Source organism: Drosophila miranda, unplaced genomic scaffold (assembly GCF_003369915.1).
Source record: "Drosophila miranda strain MSH22 unplaced genomic scaffold, D.miranda_PacBio2.1 Contig_AX1_pilon, whole genome shotgun sequence".
Classification (NCBI taxonomy): Eukaryota; Metazoa; Arthropoda; class Insecta; order Diptera; family Drosophilidae; genus Drosophila; species Drosophila miranda.
In genome coordinates this window covers 69,181-89,773 of record NW_022881665.1, presented here as the reverse complement: position 1 = coordinate 89,773, position 20,593 = coordinate 69,181, and the positions used below count along the sequence as shown (strand labels likewise).

Genomic DNA, 20,593 nt, shown 5'->3' with positions numbered 1-20,593 from the left:
ACCGCCACACCAATCTGATCCAGAACAGAGCCACCATCCAGTAGGGTGTGTCTGACGGCCACAATGACCCCACCTTCTCTGCAGCGCTTCGTCTTGGCACAATCTCTGTCCTTACGAAACACCTGGAAAAGGTTAGGATCGAAGTATTCGTTGTCGAAAAAGTTTGAATTGAGCCAGGTTTCAAACAAAATGACAGCGTCGAAGTCACACGAAGAGGTAGCCAAGCTGACAGCCTGAGTCTTGGCACCGTCCATCGGCACGGTCCCAGAAAGTGGCGGTGCCGTCCTGTTAGCGGCCACGGAAGATGGATCCAGAGGAGGTTCAGGCATATCCCACTGAACCAAAGGGCCGAGACCCATGCTTGAAACCTGCTTATGTGCCGGAGTCCGAAATAGCAGCACACCATCCTCGTCCAGAAGATTGGGCAGGGAGAGCCAATCTAGGTGATGATGCTGAAGAGTGTTCCACATAAGAGTGCACGACGAGCTGCTGACTCTTCGTCAAAAAAGTGCAAGCAGAATATTTTGTGGAGAAGCGGCGATCATAAAACCAAAGGGGTTTCACTGGGGTTTTTTTTGAAGTGGATGAACCTGGAGCTTTCTGAGTCAGCGTGGACGTCCGCAGTGGCACAGCTGCACACAGATTAACTGCCGTCAAATCAGCTTCCGGCCTCTGTCTATGCGCGAAACCCTTACCGATACTGGCCAGAATCTATCATCAAAGACCACGGGAACACCATAACGCAGATAGATCAGCATCTCGCTTAACCAATTTCACGCAAGAAATTTCCCCCTCCGGCACCTTGAGTTTATTGGCAACAAATTTCACCACCGCTTCTGGCCCGTCGCGGTAGCAAATTTACCAATATGCAGGTATGCCATAACAAATTAGCAGATTTCTCAAGAGTTTAACTGCACTTGCATGCAAATCGATGCACGTCAGATGAAACGCTCGGCGGCATAAAGAAGAACAGCGGACAGCCTCAAGGTGACGAATTGCATTCTGAGCAGTAATAAAGCGACATAGCGAAACACAACCGAACGCAGTGAGAGCTGACTAATGACTACTTAATTTATTGGACAGGTATCCAGAGTCCGTATATTAGCAACCGAGCAACCCCTCGGCCATGCATCCCGGCATGTAACAGTGTCACCATAGATTGGGTAATTTCATTGATAGTTTTCTTTACTCCGCCCGACTACCATTAGCCAGCATCCATGGCAGAGATATGACCGTGGCAGGACTGTCTCAGCTTTCTTTCGGCTGGACACCAACACTGCCTCGGTCTTGTGGGGAGCGAGTTCGAGCCCGACCTCTCCAGCCACTGTTGAATACGCGCTATTGTCTGGTTGCAGGTCTTCTCCAAGTCTCCGGCCAAGAGTTTTCCCACCACAGCCACATCGTCTGAAAAACCCACCATATGCACTACGTGGGGAGGCTGAGTCGCAATATGCCGTCGTTCATTGCGTTCCACAGTGTAGGGCCCAGCACCGACCCCTGCGGGACGCCTGCAAATACCTCCTATTGCTCCGTGCCGGCCTCGGTACCTGGGTGTCGAAAGTCTCTAGCGCCTTTAGGATGCAGCTCCACATCGCCGTGTTAAACACGTTCTTAATGTCCAGCGTGACCATTATGCAGTGCTCCTTACCGCCACGTTTCCATCTAGTGCTGGCTATTCCACTCTACCAACGGAATCAATCGTCGATCTGGCCGCAGTGATAGGGCGTGTATGAGGGCTATGCTTATGCTTATGGTTAAGTATGCGTCGCTTACATATATGTATAATGATAAATACTAAAGGGCTCATTTAAATGAAATAGCTGCAAATGCATTAGACTTATTGACCTCCAGCCATAGCTTATAGAAGTCAATTGGTGAACAATTGCAACTTTTCTGTGGCATACGTCGGATCCAGGGTATTAACAAGTCTATTCAAATCACCCCACTCAGCTGCACTTAATTTCATGTATCTTTTGAGGCGCCTTTCGCAAGAGTCTTCAAATGGTTGCTGCTTGCTCAACATAGTGTACGTTGGGTTCCAACGAGCCTATTGAGTCCTGTACAGCCGACAGAACTTTTGCGGCGGTCACTAGGTCATTACAGGCATTCTTCTCATCATCTTTACCATTTACCACCGAAAATTCTTTTTCTTTTCAGGCACTTCGGATTCTTTGGAATATGAATACTCGTAGAAGCCTACAGGAACCGCAGGAGTCGGTCACAAACCGAACAGAGGCCACATGGTATGGCCCAGGGTATGGAGCAAGTCTGTCTGTTTCCAACACTTCCTCTAAGTGACACTTCACAACTTGGCTAAGGGATGCAAGCAATTCCATCTTGAATCCGCATTCTTCTGTAGATGCTCCGACTTGAATAGGGGATTAGATTCAAGGCCAGACTGGAAATTGCGGCACAGAACATTTCGAAGGAGATAGTCAAGTCTCTCAATTGTTCCCACTAAAAACTCCACTAATATTATCCTACTGAGATATATGTACATATATTCAATATTCGCATTGGGCTATATCTAAACTCCAATTCTATGACAATTTGGATGTCTCGTTTTTCTTAATTTCTCTAATTTAGTTTCGACAAAATATCGAGCTATTCTTGCTTTCCCATTTGGGAATTCGACTACTTGAGTGCTTGGAGGGGTCCCAGAGGAAAGTGATCAGCAAATATACAAACATTGTGCCAAAACGTTGGGCGGTAGGATCTTCCCAACCTCCTGTTCCTGGATGTTTTAATCTTATTTTTATACCGTATCACCTAGTGTAGGCGATGAAAATCGATGAAAAAATAAGTCCATATTGAAGACTATGGCTAATCATTACCAAGTAAGTATGAATAGTAGCAAAATGTGTTTGCTATAAGGCCATATTTATTGCTATGATTAGATGTACTCGTACGTAGGTGTTTAGATTGTAGATGTGGTAGCTGCGATTGCGATGCACATCAAATTTAAATTCATATCAATTGCTGTCAAAAGAAATTAGATAAAATACATAACAAAAAAAAAAAGAACAATTTGTATACCCCCCTTTCATAAGGAACCTATAAAGTATATATGTATGTATATTCTTGATCAGCATCTATAGTCGAGGGTCGATAGAGCCATGTCTGTCTGTCCGCCCGTCCGTTTGTCCGTCCCTATGAGCGCCTAGTGATATGTATTTCAAAATTTCACCCCACCCTCTTTCGCCATCACAAAGGACGAAGATCTGTGGCATCCACAATTTTGAACAATCATAGAGAATAACCATATCTACCAGATTGCCGAATCTGAATCGGATCGGATCATTATTATAACCGAACAAATCAATTTGCAGTGGCTACGCAGCGTATTAAGTGTATTAAATATAATCAAATAAATAAATGGCTTTTTTTGTGTTCTGGCTCATTCTGCTTTGGTGGGATGGCTAATGGCTTCTGGCAGGCGATCGGCTGTCATTGCGATGCACATCAATTTAATTTATGTTAGATAAAATATAAAAAGAAAACAAGATAATTATTTTGCTATTACATTTGTGTTCAGATTATGCAAAACTCATAATCATTCTCTACACCCAATAGGATAAATGAGTGGATTTTTAGTGTTGTGGTTTTCTTGCTGGCTTTTGATATCCAGATGCAGGTACTGGGGCTTTGCTGCGATGGCGACGCACTTCAAATGTCAAGTCGTTATTTCTGTCAAAAGAAATTATGTAGATAATAAAAAAACAATAATCTTATTTGGCGTTTACATTTGTGTTTAAATTGGGCCCATCTTTAGTCAGCATTAGTGTCCTTGGGTTACTGTGGCGTTGAATATTAAACATAATCCAACAAACAAATGGATTATTATGCTCTGGCTCTGGCTGGGATGGCTAATGGCTGATGGCTGACCGCTTAAGCTCAGAAGCCACGGTTCTCGTTGAGCTCCTTATGTGGTGTCAGATCCTTGGTGATCGAAAAGGGGGCTCCATCACGAGACATCTTGCAAATGAGATTGCCCAGATTCTTGCATCATCGATGCCGGAGTGAGCACGTCCCTGGAAGGTCAGCCTCACATGGGCAGGGCATTGTCGAAGCTGAAGGGACGATACTTGTACCACTTCTTGTAGATGGCCCTCGCGTCTATCCACTGATTGAAGCAGGTTGGTTTACGTATATTCTTGCGTGGCACTCCTTGGCAAGACAGATCCAAAGTCCCAGTTCGCCCAGGTGACGAAGAAACAGTTTCCCTGTGGATTGGTCATACTCATCTTTGGTAGCACCAGGTTGCGGGCGCTCAATTCCTTCTTCAGCCACTCGATAAAAGGAATTGAGTGCGTCTGCAGTGGCACTCCCGCCTCCACAGTCTTCTGCTGAATGCCCGTCAGACTGGTACAGTATTCGCTCAGTTGCGGCGACTCCACGGGCATCACGTACTTGTGAAACTCCGCTCGACCATACCCGTTTTCAGATTGACCAAAATGGCTGGGAACTCAATTATCTCCGACAATCTAAATTGTTGAGCCGGTTGATTTTCCCAGCAGGTGACCACGAAGTTCACGGATATGGCATAAGTAAAAGGATGCATTGTCAACTGCTTGGATTTGCGTGAATTCTGTTTCGTTAACTGGATCTGGACGAGCTCCTTTCAGGAATATTCTCTGATGTATTAGCCCAGTTGCTTTGTACACTTTTATGAAGGCCGACTGTGTTTGTGCAAATTCCAATTGAATTCTTTTTCTTTGTAATGTAATATGCTGCCGTTTTTTGACAGTGCTTGCAGTTTTTGCTGAGTAACGATAACTTTTGACCTATCATTGGGATTTGTGAATTTATTCGATATCTATCGATTTTTAATAAAATGCGACTTTGTAGTACAATTGTCAGTCGGTAAATAAAGCGCAGTGAAAAGCAAAGTTTAGTGCCTTTTACGAAAAGGAACGTTGTGAGTCGCAGCTACGGCCGCGATTTTAAATTTATACCCTAGCAATTAGTGCGAGTGAAAAACACATAGTATAGTAAGTGTGGAGTGAGACGACATATGTTGAAAATTTTAAAATAAAATGATTTTACTGATACAGTAATATTTAAATTTTGTGCAGCCATTAATAATTTTGCTTCAAAATTTTTAGGAATATTAAAATGTTCTTTTACATAATATATAAATATTACTTATAATTCTTTGAGTTTTTTTGTATATGCTATTTATGTAATCTAATATGCAATATGTCATTTTTTTGAGGTTGGAACAAAAGGGTTAAGCACATATCAAAAAATTCGTCCGTGAATAGTGTTGTGTTGCTCATGAGTAATGTTTACCCAACACTATCCGCATCAACAAGCAAGCATGCACTGACGATAAGGGACAACACGAACGAGCTTCGGCTTTTGACGAGACCGCCGTGTATAATTTCATCATGCCCTACAATAAGTCAGTGCATACTGCACGATGAAGAGTGTGTGTGAGAGTGAGATAGATAGAGAGAGATAATGAAAATGAGTAAGCGCGTGAACGGCGTTGCGTAGCCATTGAAAATTAATATTTTCATTCCGGCGTTATAATAATCATTATCCGATTTGATCCAGACTTCCAGATTATTCTGGCTAGTTAGTTTTCTCGTATCTTCTGTTTATGCTCCAAACCTCAATTGTAACGAACCTAAACGGGTCTACAACACCGACCCCAACGCGAATTCCGACTAACAACATTTAAGACACCTCATCCACTTTTTCACTCGCCGCCAAGAGAATACCCATAAAGTGACGACTAATCATACCCGGTCACGCGGATACTCCACTTCGGTCCGAGCAACCGATCAGGTGCAGTCTTCCAGGTTCATCAACCGCGAAAACGATGACACACCAAGGAAGACACGACGAGCACCAATGGCAAACCCGCCCGAGTTGCCAAAATACGGACCCCAAGTCGGAGAGAATAAGCCAGGTCAACCCACAACTGCCAAATTGGCGAAATGCGAGCCCGGCTCGAGTCTAGACGTTACCCCGCAGAGTAACTCGGACTCACCAAAACATAATAAGAAACGAAGAAACGAATAAAAGCCAAACCAAGTATTTTAAATAATATGAACAGCGTAGGTCATTACAAAGGGTCGAGGCTCTGCACTATTCCACTCTACGTCCCTAAGCACAGTTCGACGCACACCACAAGTGACTCTCGAACAGGCTCCGCTCCATCCTCTCTGCCACAGGCCAACCACAACGCCTCCGTTATGGTTCCATCCATCTATAAAATTCTTGTGGATTGACCTTGGACGTAACTGAGCTTACCTCAGCCGGACATAGGTCCATCACACAATTATATTTCAAACGACGAGATTCTAAAAGAACTTTAAGCCCAAAGAGCAGTCGAGATTTTCAAATACACTGGCCAAGTCGATGGCAAAGCTACACCCACTGGAGAAATCCAGCTTATTTTTATACCCGATACTCAAAATGAGTATTGGGGTATATTAGATTTGTGGTAAAAGTGGATGTGTGTAACGTCCAGAGAAATCGTTTCCGAACCATAAAGTATATATATTCTTGATCAGCATCAATAGCGAGTCGATTGAGGCCTGTCTGTCTGTCGTCTGTCCGTCTGTCCGTCCTTGTCCGTCCGTCGTGTCCGTCCGTCCGTCCGTCGTCGTCCGTCCGTCCGTCCGTCCGTCCGTCTGACGTCCTTAGCGCTAGTGCTCAAAGACTATAAGATCTAGAGCAAGCGATGTTTTGGATCCAGACTTCTGTGATATGTCACTGCTACAAAAATATTTCAAAACGTCGCCCCGCCCACTTCCGCCCACAAAGAGCGAAAATCTGTGGCATCCACAAATTCAAAGATACGAGAAACAGAAAATGCAGAATCGTAGAGAATGACTATATCTTCTAGACTGCAAAATCTGACCAGATCGTATAATGATTATAGCCAGAAGCAAGAAAAACAATTTAATTCTTTCTCGCTCTGTCTCTCTCTAACACACAGGTTTCATGGTCGGTTTTGTCAATTGCAAAATATGAGTTCAAGGATCTCAGAACTATAAGAGCCAGAGCACCAAATTTGGTATCCAACACTCCTGTGATATCGGACCTTGACCGTTTCGTGTCCAAATTTCGGCCACAACCCCCCCGCAAAGGACGAAAATCTGGGGCATCCACAATCTCAGAGACTATTAAGGCTAGAGTAACAAATTTGTATCCGCACTCTGTTAGATCTCACTATAAACGTATATCTCAGAATTTCGCCCCCCCTCCTTCGCCCCCACAAAGGACGAAAATCTGTTTCATCTACAATATTGCAGATTCGAGAAAACTAAAAAGCAGAATCATAGATAACGACCACATCTATCAGATTGCTGAACCTGGATCAGATCGATCATTTTTGTAGCCAAAGCAAGAATCAATTTGCACTGGTACGCAGCCCCGACGTCACGCTCAGCTGATTTTCTGTCTCTCTCGCACGCACTCTTTGTCGTGTCGTTCAATATTAGCGGCGTCTGCCGGAGGAGAGCATACTGATAAGTATCGGGTATAACTGTACAGTTGCGGTGTCCGCAGCAACTCACAAGTTCCCCTCGTTTACCTCTATAACTTACCAGGAAAAATTCAGATTACATGGCACACCGCTTGTGTCAAATAATGTATCCATTACCCTATGAGATGCAAAAATTTCAAAAATATTGGTCATACTGCAAAATACTGTAAAGGTAAAACAATATGCGACTCGAGTGGCCTTCCTCCCATGACACAACCCCTTGCTCTCGCATACAGTTGCGCTACTAGTGTACCAGTAGTAAAGACTGCCCAAAATATTTTTAGGTTAGGTTAAGGCGGTAGCCGGGGGGGGGGATAAAAACAGCTCGTTACAGTAGGTCCACGGTATCCAGGCTTTCCCTGGAGTAGTGCGTAGCCCGCCAGTTATGCATAGCTCTGCATGCGTTGAACTATACTGAGTCTGTTGAGACAAGTTCTTTTGTCTAGGGCTGGCCACCATACTACCATTCCATAGAGCATGATTGGTCGTATGATGGCGGTGTATAGATTCCGAACTATATACGGGGCCATTCCCCATTGTAGTCCGATTGCTTTCCTGCATGTATAGAGGTCCACTGTGCACTGTGCATTCTTTACTCTATCCTCTATCCGTTTTAGATGGGTTGACATTTGACGGCCTGCATTTGTCTGCCCATCTCGACATCGTCGTGCGATTACTTGTCATGCACTCACAGTTCGTTCACTGCCACGTTCCATAAGAGGGGCGAGAGGACTCCGCTCTGTGGTCTTCACCTGCTGAAAAATCTGGTAGTTGTTGACGTCCTCAGTGATGCCTCAACAGTCTTGCTTTGTAGCATCTGATCGATTAGGATGGACGATCACCGTCCAGGAGTCAACCCCCAGGGCTGCCAGTGCGCCCGTGATGGAGGTCGGAAGGATGTTATTAAAGGGGCCTTCTATGTCGAGGAAGGCTAACAGGGTGTACTCCATAAAGTTAAGGGGCGCTTCGATTATCGAGTCTAGGGCCGGTTCGGTGGATCTTTCTTCCGAAAGGCATGCCAGGATGCACCCGTGGGAGAATACTCCCTCGTTAATTTTTAGCCAATTAATGGTTTTTGGTCCTACGTGAATCAGTTGGGCAGGGATAATGCCATCTGTCCCCGCAGACTTGTATGGTTGGAAGCTTTTGATCGCCCAGAAAATGTTCTCCTCGCCTAGCAGGTTCAGGATAGCATTTGAGCCGACAGTATATGGGTCTGTTTTTATCGTAGCCAGGTAGTGAGTATTAAGAAGCAGATTTAGCGACTCATCGCTGGACGTGGTCCAAGACTGGTCGACATTCTTCAAGTAGGGTGGGTGTAGTCTTCGAAAGAATTTACGCCAAGAGGCGCGTTTGGCTTTCCTAAGTTCTTTGTTGTAGGTTGACAGACTGGCCTTGTAATCGGCCCAGTTTTGCTCAACGTTTCAGCCTTAGCTTTATTGAAGAGTCTCCGGGAGGCTTTCCGGAGTTCGCCCAGTTTCGGAGTCTACCCTTCAGGTTTCTTCCGGCCTCTGTTCTTGCCAGAGGGGCAGGATTTATCGAGCGCTTTAATGCAGGCGTCGGTGAAGCTCTCCTCCTCAGGTGGGGACTCAGGGAGAACACGACAAAGGCAGTCAGAGTACCGAGTCCAATTTGTCCGCCTGCGGTCCGGCATTGAACTGGCTTCGTAAATGAAAAGGAGAATACAGTTTCCATGTTACTGTGGTCCGAGAAGGAGTGTTTTTCCAGGACCCTCCAGGTTACAATGTTCCTCTGTATCTCATGAGAGGCAAGCGTGTGGTCCAGGACCTCCTTGTGTTTTTAATAATAGAGGTGGATAACTTCCGGTTTAATGAGAACATCTGAGTGGTCAGTAAGTAATTAAAAAGAGGTACTCACCCCCTTCGTTTGCGTCTGTGCTTAACCACTGGCAGTGGCTGGGTCAGGTTGGTTATGACCCATGTATACGGAGCAGATCCTCAGTGAGCGCTCCTAGCCTTCGAGGCTCACTTCGGCGTGGTCTTCATTGCTGAAATTTGGGAGCAAAAATAAGTGCCACTCTCTTTTTGCAAGAATGCAGGTACGAATTTAACCTGCGGTTTCAGCTACGTATAGCTTATAGTTGGAGTCTTCAGACCGAAGACCCTGTTTCCGAGGATCCTAAATGAGGACTTTTTAGTAGAGCAGCGCATGCTGCCTTACAATGGTGGAGGTTTATCTGCAGGAGCGTCAGTGACATTCCTGAGGCTCACCTCCACCATTGTTGTTTCCAGGTCGCTGTCGGGGACTCCAGCTCCTCCCCGACATCGATGTGGCTAAGACCCTTGGCTAGGTCGCTCTCGTCGGACACGTAGCCGTCCAAGGCAGTTGGCAAGATGTAACATGGCAATCTATATCCAAACTAACAAAAACTTTTTACTTTGGTTAAGCCCATACTAAAAAATCATCTAGCAAGAGAATCTCGTGCGGCAAATGTACATTGCTTGGTATCATAGCCGACGACTGCGGATCGCCGGACCATATCAACGAACCCAAATTGAAGTCGCCAGCAACGCAGGGGTGCTGACGGTCTCGCAGAATACCATAACATATATTTTAGCAATGTTTTGAGTGTGTGACAGCTATTCGGTGAATGTACGATGCGCTAATAGCGTCTCCGACTGGCCAGCCACCGCCACACCAATCTGATCCAGAACAGAGCCACCATCCAGTAGGGTGTGTCTGACGGCCACAATGACCCCACCTTCTCTGCAGCGCTTCGTCTTGGCACAATCTCTGTCCTTACGAAACGAATTACGTTTGAATTGAGCCAGGTTTCAAACAAAATGACAGCGTCGAAGTCACACGAAGAGGTAGCCAAGCTGACAGCCTGAGTCTTGGCACCGTCCATCGGCACGGTCCCAGAAAGTGGCGGTGCCGTCCTGTTAGCGGCCACGGAAGATGGATCCAGAGGAGGTTCAGGCATATCCCACTGAACCAAAGGGCCGAGACCCATGCTTGAAACCTGCTTATGTGCCGGAGTCCGAAATAGCAGCACACCATCCTCGTCCAGAAGATTGGGCAGGGAGAGCCAATCTAGGTGATGATGCTGAAGAGTGTTCCACATAAGAGTGCACGACGGGCTGCTGACTCTTCGTCAAAACAGTGCAAGCAGAATATTTTGTGGAGAAGCGGCGATCATAAAACCAATGGGGTTTCACTGGGGTTTTTTTTTGAAGTGGATGAACCTGGAGCTTTCTGAGTCAGCGTGGACGTCCGCAGTGGCACAGCTGCACACAGATTAACTGCCGTCAAATCAGCTTCCGGCCTCTGTCTATGCGCGAAACCCTTACCGATACTGGCCAGAATCTATCATCAAAGACCACGGGGAACACCAGATAACGCAGATAGATCAGCATCTCGCTTAACCAATTTCACGCAAGAAATTTCCCCCTCGGCACCTTGAGTTTATTGGCAACAAATTTCACCACCGCTTCTGGCCCCGTCGCGGTAGCAAATTTACCAATATGCAGGTATGCCATAACAAATTAGCAGATTTCTCAAGAGTTTAACTGCACTTGCATGCCAATCGATGCACGTCAGATGAAACGCTCGGCGGCATAAAGAAGAACAGCGGACAGCCTCAAGGTGACGAATTGCATTCTGAGCAGTAATAAAGCGACATAGCGAAAACACAACCGAACGCAGTGAGAGCTGACTAATGACTACTTAATTTAAACTAAATTTTTTTTTATACTGGAGGTCGGCAGTTATCCAGAGTCCGTATATTAGCAACCGAGCAACCCCTCGGCCATGCATCCCTCGGCATGTAACAGTGTCACTATAGATTGGGGTAATTTCATTGAGAGTTTTCTTTACTCCGCCCGACTACCATTAGCCAGCATCCATGGCAGAGATATGACCGTGGCAGGACTGTCTCAGCTTTCTTTCGGCTGGACACCAACACTGCCTCGGTCTTGTGGGGAGCGAGTTCGAGCCCGACCCTCTCCAGCCACTGTTGAATACGCGCTATTGTCTGGTTGCAGGTCTTCTCCAAGTCTCCGGCCAAGAGTTTTCCCACCACTAGAACAGCCACATCGTCTGAAAAACCCACCATATGCACTACGTGGGGGAGGCTGAGTCGCAATATGCCGTCGTTCATTGCGTTCCACAGTGTGAGGCCCAGCACCGCCCCCTGCGGGACGCCTGCAAATACCTCCTATTGCTCCGTGCCGGCCTCGGTACCTGGGTGTGTCGAAAGTCTCTAGCGCCCTTAGGATGCAGCTCCACATCGCCGTGTTAAACACGTTCTTAATGTCCAGCGTGACCATTATGCAGTGCTCCTTACCGCCACGTTTCCATCTAGTGCTGGCTATTCCACCACTCTACCAACGGAATCAATCGTCGATCTGGCCGCAGTGATAGGGCGTGTATGAGGGCTATGCTTATGCTTATGGTTAAGTATGCGTCGCTTACATATATGTATAATGATAAATACTAAAGGGCTCATTTAAATGAAATAGCTGCAAATGCATTAGACTTATTGACCTCCAGCCATAGCTTATAGAAGTCAATTGGTGAACAATTGCAACTTTTCTGTGGCAAGGTACGTCGGTTCCAGGGTATTAACAAGCCTATTCAAATCACCCCACTCAGCTGCACTTAATTTCATGTATCTTTTGAGGCGCCTTTCGCAAGAGTCTTCAAATGGTTGCTGCTTGCTCAACATAGTGTACGTTGGGTTCCAACGGTCACTAGGTCATTACAGGCATTCTTCTCATCATCTTTACCATTTACCACCGAAAAATTCTTTTTCTTTTCAGGCACTTCGGATTCTTTGGAATATGAATACTCGTAGAAGCCTACAGGAACCGCAGGAGTCGGTCACAAACCGAACAGAGGCCACATGGTATGGCCCAGGGTATGGAGCAAGTCTGTCTGTTTCCCACACTTCCTCTAAGTGACACTTCACAACTTGGCTAAGGGATGCAAGCAAATTCCATCTTGAATCCGCATTCTTCTGTAGATGCTCCGACTTGAATAGGGGATTAGATTCAAGGCCAGACTGGAAATTGCGGCACAGAACATTTCGAAGGAGATAAGTCAAGTCTCTCAATTGTTTCCACTAAAAACTCCACTAAGATTATCCTACTGAGATATATGTACATATATTCAATATTCGCATTGGGCTATATCTAAACCTCCAATTCTATGACAATTTGGATGTTTCGTTTTTCTTAATTTCTCTAATTTAGTTTCGACAAAATATCGAGCTATTCTAGCTTTCCCATTTGGGAATTCGACTACTTAAGTGCTTGGAGGGGTCCCAGAGGAAAGTGATCATCAAATATACATACATTGTGCCAAAACGTTGGGCGGTAGGATCTTCCCAACCTCCTGTTCCTGGATTTTTTAATCTTATTTTTATACCGTATCACCTAGTGTAGGCGATGAAAATCGATGAAAAAATAAGTCCATATTGAAGACTATGGCTAATCATTACCAAGTAAGTATGAATAGTAGCAAAATGTATTTGCTATAAGGCCATATTTATTGCTATGATTAGATGTACTCGTACGTAGGTGTTTAGATTGTAGATGTGGTAGCTGCGATTGCGATGCACATCAAACTTAAAGTCATATCAATTGCTGTCAAAAGAAATTAGATAAAATACATAAAAAAAAAAGAACATTTTGTATACCCCCCTTTCATAAGGAATCTATAAAGTATATATGTATGTATATTCTTGATCAGCATCTACATATAGTTGAGGGTCGATAGAGCCATGTCTGTCTGTCCGCCCGTCCGTTTGTCCGTCCCTATGAGCGCCTAGTGATATGTATTTCAAAATTTCACCCCACCCTCTTTCGCCATCACAAAGGACGAAGATCAATTTTGAACAATCATAGAGAATAACCATATCTACCAGATTGCCGAATCTGAATCGGATCGGATCATTATTATAATCGAACAAATCAATTTGCAGTGGCTACGCAGCGTATTAAGTGTATTAAATATAATCAAATAAATAAATGGCTTTTTTTGTGTTCTGGCTCATTCTGCTTTGGTGGGATGGCTAATGGCTTCTGGCAGGCGATCGGCTGTCATTGCGATGCACATCAATTTAATTTATGTTAGATAAAATATAAAAAGAAAACAAGATAATTATTTTGCTATTACATTTGTGTTCAGATTATGCAAAACTCATAATCATTCTCTACACCCAATAGGATAAATGAGTGGATTTTTAGTGTTGTGGTTTTCTTGCTGGCTTTTGATATCCAGATGCAGGTGCTGGGGCTTTGCTGCGATGGCGACGCACTTCAAATGTCAAGTCGTTATTTCTGTCAAAAGAAATTATGTAGATAATAAAAAAACAATAATCTTATTTGGCGTTTACATTTGTGTTTAAATTGGGCCCATCTCTTAGTCAGCATTAGTGTCCTTGGGTTACTGTGGCGTTGAATATTAAACATAATCCAACAAACAAATGGATTATTATGCTCTGGCTGGGGGGCTCTGGCTCTGGCTGGGATGGCTAATGGCTGATGGCTGACCGCTTAAGCTCAGAAGCCACGGTTCTCGTTGAAGTCCTTATGTGGTGTCAGATCCTTGGTGATCGAAAAGGGGGCTCCATCACGAAACATCTTGCAAATGAGACTGCCCAGATGCTTGGCATCATCGATGCCGGAGTGAGCACGTCCCTGGAAGGTCAGCCTCACATGGGCCAGGGCATTGTCGAAGCTGAAGGGACGATACTTGTACCACTTCTTGTAGATGGCCCTCGCGTCTATCCACTGATTGAAGCAGGTTGGTTTACGTATATTCTTGCGTGCGCACTCCTTGGCAAGACAGATTCCAAAGTCCCAGTTCGTCCAGGTGACGAAGAAACAGTTTCCCTGTGGATTGGTCATACTCATCTTTGGTAGCACCAGGTTGCGGGCGCTCAATTCCTTCTTCAGCCACTCGATAAAGGAATTGAGTGCCGTCTGCAGTGGCACTCCCGCCTCCAGTCTTCTGCTGAATGCCCGTCAGACTGGTACAGTATTCGCTCAGTTGCGGCGACTCCACGGGCATCACGTACTTGTGAAACTCCGCCTCGACCATACCCGTTTTCAGATTGACCAAAATGGCTGGGAACTCAATTATCTCCGACAATCTAAATTGTTGAGCCGGTTGATTTTCCCAGCAGGTGGCCACGAAGTTCACGGATATGGCATAAGTAAAAGGATGCATTGTCAACTGCTTGGATTTGCGTGAATTCTGTTTCGTTAACTGGATCTGGACGAGCTCCTTTCAGGAATATTCTCTGATGTATTAGCCCAGTTGCTTTGTACACTTTTGTGAAGGCCGACTGTGTTTGTGCAATTCCAATTGAATTCTTTTTCTTTGTAATGTAATTTGCTGTCGCTTTTTTGCCAGTGCTTGCAGTTTTTGCTGAGTAACGATAACATTTGACCTATCATTGGAATTTGTGGATTTATTCGATATCTATCGATTTTTAATAAAATGCGACTTTGTAGTACAATTGTCAGTCGGTAAATAAAGCGCAGTGAAAAGCAAAGTTTAGTGCCTTTTACGAAAAGGAACGTTGTGAGTCGCAGCTACGGCCGCGATTTTAAATTTATACCCTAGCAATTAGTGCGAGTGAAAAGCACATAGTATAGTAAGTGTGAGTGAGACGACATATGTTGATGTTGATTAACCCTCAACAGGCTCGTGGGGCTTAAAATTTTAAAATAAAATGATTTTACTGATACAGTAATATTTAAATTTTGTGCAGCCATTAATAATTTTGCTTCAAAATTTTTAGTAATATTAAAATGTTCTTTTACATAATATATAAATATTACTTATAATTCTTTGAGTTTTGTTGTATATGCTATTTATGTAATCTAATATGCAATATGTCATTTTTTTGAGGTTGGAACAAAAGGGTTAAGCACATATCAAACGAGGGGGAACGTTGTGAGTTGCTGCGGACACCGCAACTCTACAGTTATACCCGATACTTAGTCAGTATGGCTCTCCTCCGACAGACGCCGCTAATATTAAACGACACGACAAAGAGTGCGTGCGAGAGAGACAGAAAATCGGTCTGAGCGTGACGTCGGGCGCTGCGTAGCCAGTGCAAATTGATTTGTTCCTTTTGGGTATAAAAATGATCCGATCTGATCCAGGTTCAGCAGTCTGATAGATATGGTCATTATCTATGATGGCCACGAAACGGTCAAGGTCCGATATCACAGGAGTGTGGATACAAAATTTGGTTGCTCTGGCTCTTATAGGTTCTGAGATCCTTGAACTCATATTTTGCAATTGACAAAACCGACCATGAAACCTGTGTGTTAGAGAGAGACAGAGCGAGAAAGAATGAAATTGTTTTCTTGATTCTGGCTATAATCATAATTCGATCTGGTTCAGATTTTGCACTGTAGAAGATATGGTCATCCTCACCGATTCTGCGTTTTTGGTTTTATCGTATCTTTAAAAATGTGGATGCCACAGATTTTCGTCCTTTGTGGGGGCGGAAGTGGGCGGGGCGAAGTTTTGAAATATTTTTGTAGCAGTGACATATCACAGAAGTCTGGATCCAAAACATCGTTGCTCTAGCTCTTATAGTCTTTGAGCACTAGGCGCTGAAGGGGACGGACGGACGGACGGACGGACGGACGGACAGACGGACAGGGCTCAATCGACTCGGCTATTAATGCTGATCAAGAATATATATACTTTATGGGGTCGGAAACGATTCCTTCTGGATGTTACACACATCCACTTTTACCACAAATCTAATATACCCCAATACTCATTTTGAGTATCGGGTATAAAAATTCGTCCGTGAATAGTGTTGTGTTGCTCATGAGTAATGTTTACCCAACAACAACAATCCGCATCAACAAGCAAGCATGCACTGACGATAAGGGACAACACGAACGAGCTTCGGCTCTTGACGAGACCGCCGTGTATAATTTCATCATGCCCTACAATAAGTCAGTGCATACTGCACGATGAAGAGTGTGTGTGAGAGTGAGATAGATAGAGAGAGATAATGAAAATGAGTAAGCGCGTGAACGGCGTTGCGTAGCCATTGAAAATTAATATTTTCATTCCGGCGTTATAATAATCATTATCCGATTTGATCCAGACTTCCAGATTATTCTGGCTAGTTAGTTTTCTCATATCTTCTGTTTAAGCTCCAAACCTCAATTGTAACGAACCTAAACGGGTCTACAACACCGACCCCAACGCGAATTCCGACTAACAACATTTAAGACACCTCATCCACTTTTTCACTCGCCGCCAAGAGAATACCCCATAAAGTGACGACTAATCATACCCGGTCACGCGGATCCTCCACTTCGGTCCGAGCAACCGATCAGGTGCAGTCTTCCAGGTTCATCAACCGCGAAAACGATGACACACCAAGGAAGACCACGACGAGCACCAATGGCAAACCCGCCGAGTTGCTAAAATACGGACCCCAAGTCGGAGAGGAATAAGCCAGGTCAACCCACAACTGCCAAATTGGCGAAATGCGAGCCCGGCGCCGAGTCTAGACGTTACCCCGCAGAGTAACTCGGACTCACCAAAAACATAATAAGAAACGAAGAAACGAATAAAAGCCAAACCAAGTATTTAAATAATATGAACAGCGTAGGTCATTACAAAGGGTCGAGGCTCTGGCACTATCCCACTCTGCGTCCCTAAGCACCGTTCGACGCACACCACAAGTGACTCTCGACCAGGCTCCGCTCCATCCTCTCTGCCACAGGCCAAGCACAACACCTCCGTTAAGGTTCCATCCATCTATAAAATTCTTGTGGATTGACCTTGGACGTAACTGAGCTTACCTCAGCCGGAAATAGGTCCATCACACAATTATATTTCAAACGACGAGATTCTAAAAGAACTTTAAGCCCAAAGAGCAGTCGAGATTTTCAAATACACTCGCCAAGTCGATGGCAAAGCTACACCCACTGGAGAAATCCAGCTTATTTTTTACCTCTATAACTTACCAGGAAAAATTCAAATTACATGGCACACCGCTTGTGTCAAATAATGTATCCATTACCCTACGAGATGCAAAAATTTCAAAAATATTGGTCATACTGCAAAATACTGTAAAGGTAAAACAATATGCGACTCGAGTGGCCTTCCTCCCCATGACACAACCCCTTGCTCTCGCATACAGTGCGCTACTAGTGCTACCAGTAGTAAAGACTGCCCAAAATATATTTTAGGTTAGGTTAAGGCGGTAGCCGGGGAGGGGGTATAAAAACAGCTCGTTATAGTAGCTCCAGTATCCAGGGCTTCCCCTGGAGTAGTGCGTAGCCCGCCAGTTATGCATAGCTCTGCCATGCGTTGAACTATACTGAGTCTGTTGAGACAAGTTCTTTTGTCTAGGGCTGGCCACCATACTACCACTCCATAGAGCATGATTGGTCGTATGATGGCGGTGTATAGATTCCGAACTATATACGGGGCCATTCCCCATTGTAGTCCGATTGCTTTCCTGCATGTATAGAGGTCCACTGTGCACTGTGCATTCTTTACTCTATCCTCTATCCGTTTTAGACGGGTTGACATTTGACGGCCTGCATTTGTCTGCCCATCTCGACATCGTCGTGCGATTACTTGTCATGCACTCACAGTTCGTTCACTGCCACGTTCCATAAGAGGGGCGAGAGGACTCCGCTCTGTGGTCTTCACTTGCTGAAAAATCTGGTAGTTGTTAACGTCCTCAGTGATGCCTCAACCGTCTTGCTTCGTAGCATCTGATCGATTAGGATGGACGACCACCGTCCAGGAGTCAACCCCCAGGGCTGCCAGTGCGCCCGTGATGGAGGTCGGAGGGATGTTATTAAAGGCGCCTTCTATGTCGAGGAAGGCTAACAGGGTGTACTCCATAAAGTTCAGGGGCGCTTCGACTAACGAATGTAGGGCCGTTTCGGTGGATCTTCCCTTCCAAAAGGCATGCCGGGATGCACCCGTGGAAGAATACTCCCTCGTTTATTATTTTGAGCCAATTAATGGTTTTTAGTACCACGTGAATCAGTTGGGCAGGGATAATGCCATCTGTCCCCGCAGACTTGTATGGTTAGAAGCTTTTGATCGCCCAGAAAATGTTCTCCTCGCCTAGCAGGTTCAGGATAGCATTTGAGCCGACAGTATATGGGTCTGTTTTTATCGTAGCCAGGGTAGTGAGTATTAAGAAGCAGATTTAGCGACTCATCGCTGGACGTGGTCCAAGACTGGTCGACATTCTTCAAGTAGGGTGGGTGTAGTCTTCGAAAGAATTTACGCCAAGAGGCGCGTTTGGCTTTCCTAAGTTCTTTGTTGTAGGTTGACAGACTGGCCTTGTAATCGGCCCAGTTTTGCTCAACGTTTTCAGCCTTAGCTTTATTGAAGAGTCTCCGGGAGGCTTTCCGGAGTTCGCCCAGTTTCGGAGTCTACCATTCAGGTTTCTTCCGGCCTCTGTTCTTGCCAGGTGGGCAGGATTTATCGAGCGCTTTAATGCAGGCGTCGGTGAAGCTCTCCTCCTCAGGTGGGGACTCAGGGAGAACACGACAAAGGCAGTCAGAGTACCGAGTCCAATTTGTCCGCCTGCGGGTCCGGAATTGAACTGGTTTCGGTAATGAAAAAGAGAATACAGTTTCCATGTTACTGTGGTCCGAGAAGGAGTGTTTTTCCAGGACCCTCCAGGTTACAATGTTCCTCTGTATCTCATGAGAGGCATGGTTTTTAATAATAGAGGTGGGATAACTTCCGGTTTAATAAGAACATCTGAGTGGTCAGTAAGTAATTAAAAAGAGGTACTCACCCCCTTCGTTTGCGTCAGTGCTTAACCACTGGCAGTGGTTGGGTCAGGTTGGTTATGACCCATGTATACGGAGCAGATCCTCAGTGAGCGCTCCTAGCCTTCGAGGCTCACTTCGGTGTGGTCTTCATTGCTGAAATTTGGGAGCAAAAATAAGTGCCACTCTCTTTTTGCAAGAATGCAGGTACGAATTTAACCTGCGGTTTCAGCTACGTATAGCTTATAGTTTGGAGTCCTCAGACCGAGGACCCTGTTTCCGAGGATCCTAAATGAGGACTTTTTAGGCTCCACCCTTGGCTAGATGGAGCAGTAGAGCAGCGGATGCTGCCTTACAATGGTGGAGGTTTATCTGCAGGAGCGTCAGTGACATTCCTGAGGCTCACCTCCACCATTGTTGTTTCCAGGTCGCTGTCGGGGGACTCCAGCTCCTCCCCGACATCGATGTGGCTAAGACCCTTGGCTAGGTCGCTCTCGTCGGACACGTAGCCGTCCAAGGCAGTTCGCAAGATGTAACATGGCAATCTATATCCAAACTAACAAAAACTATTTACTTTGGTTAAGCCCATACTAAAAAAATCATCTAGCAAGAGAATCTCGTGCGGCAAATGTACATTGCTTGGTATCATAGCCGACGACTGCGGATCGCCGGACCATATCAACGAACCCAAATTGAAGTCGCCAGCAACGCAGAGGTGCTGACGGTCTCGCAGAATACCATAACATATATTTTAGCAATGTTTTGAGTGTGTGACAGCTATTCGGTGGAATGTACGATGCGCTAATAGCGTCTCCGACTGGCCAGCCACCGCCACACCAATCTGATCCAGAACAGAGTCACCATCCAGTAGGGTGTGTCTGACGGCCACAATGACCCCACCTTCTCTGCAGCGCTTCGTCTTGGCACAATCTCTGTCCTTACGAAACACCTGGAAAAGGTTAGGATCGAAGTATTCGTTGTCGAAAAAGTTTGAATTGAGCCAGGTTTCAAACAAAATGACAACGTCGAAGTCACACGTAGGGGTAGCCAAGCTGACAGCCTGAGTCTTGGCACCGTCCATCGGCACGGTCCCAGAAAGTGGCGGTGCCGTCCTGTTAGCGGCCACGGAAGATGGATCCAGTGGAGGTTCAGGCATATCCCACTGAACCAAAGGGCCGAGACCCATGCTTGAAACCTGCTTATGTGCCGGAGTCCGAAATAGCAGCACACCATCCTCGTCCAGAAGATTGGGCAGGGAGAGCCAATCTAGGTGATGATGCTGAAGAGTGTTCCACATAAGAGTGCACGACGAGCTGCTGACTCTTCGTCAAAAAAG

The 20,593-nt window shown here is 45.4% G+C and overlaps 2 pseudogenes; both read right to left on the bottom strand.

Moving 5' to 3' along the window:
• Positions 1-3,823: 3,823 nt before the first annotated feature.
• Positions 3,824-4,685, bottom strand: LOC117195286 (annotated as a pseudogene).
• Positions 4,686-13,864: 9,179 nt separating this feature from the next.
• On the bottom strand, positions 13,865-14,834 carry LOC117195285 (annotated as a pseudogene).
• Between the last annotated feature and the right edge of the window lie 5,759 nt (positions 14,835-20,593).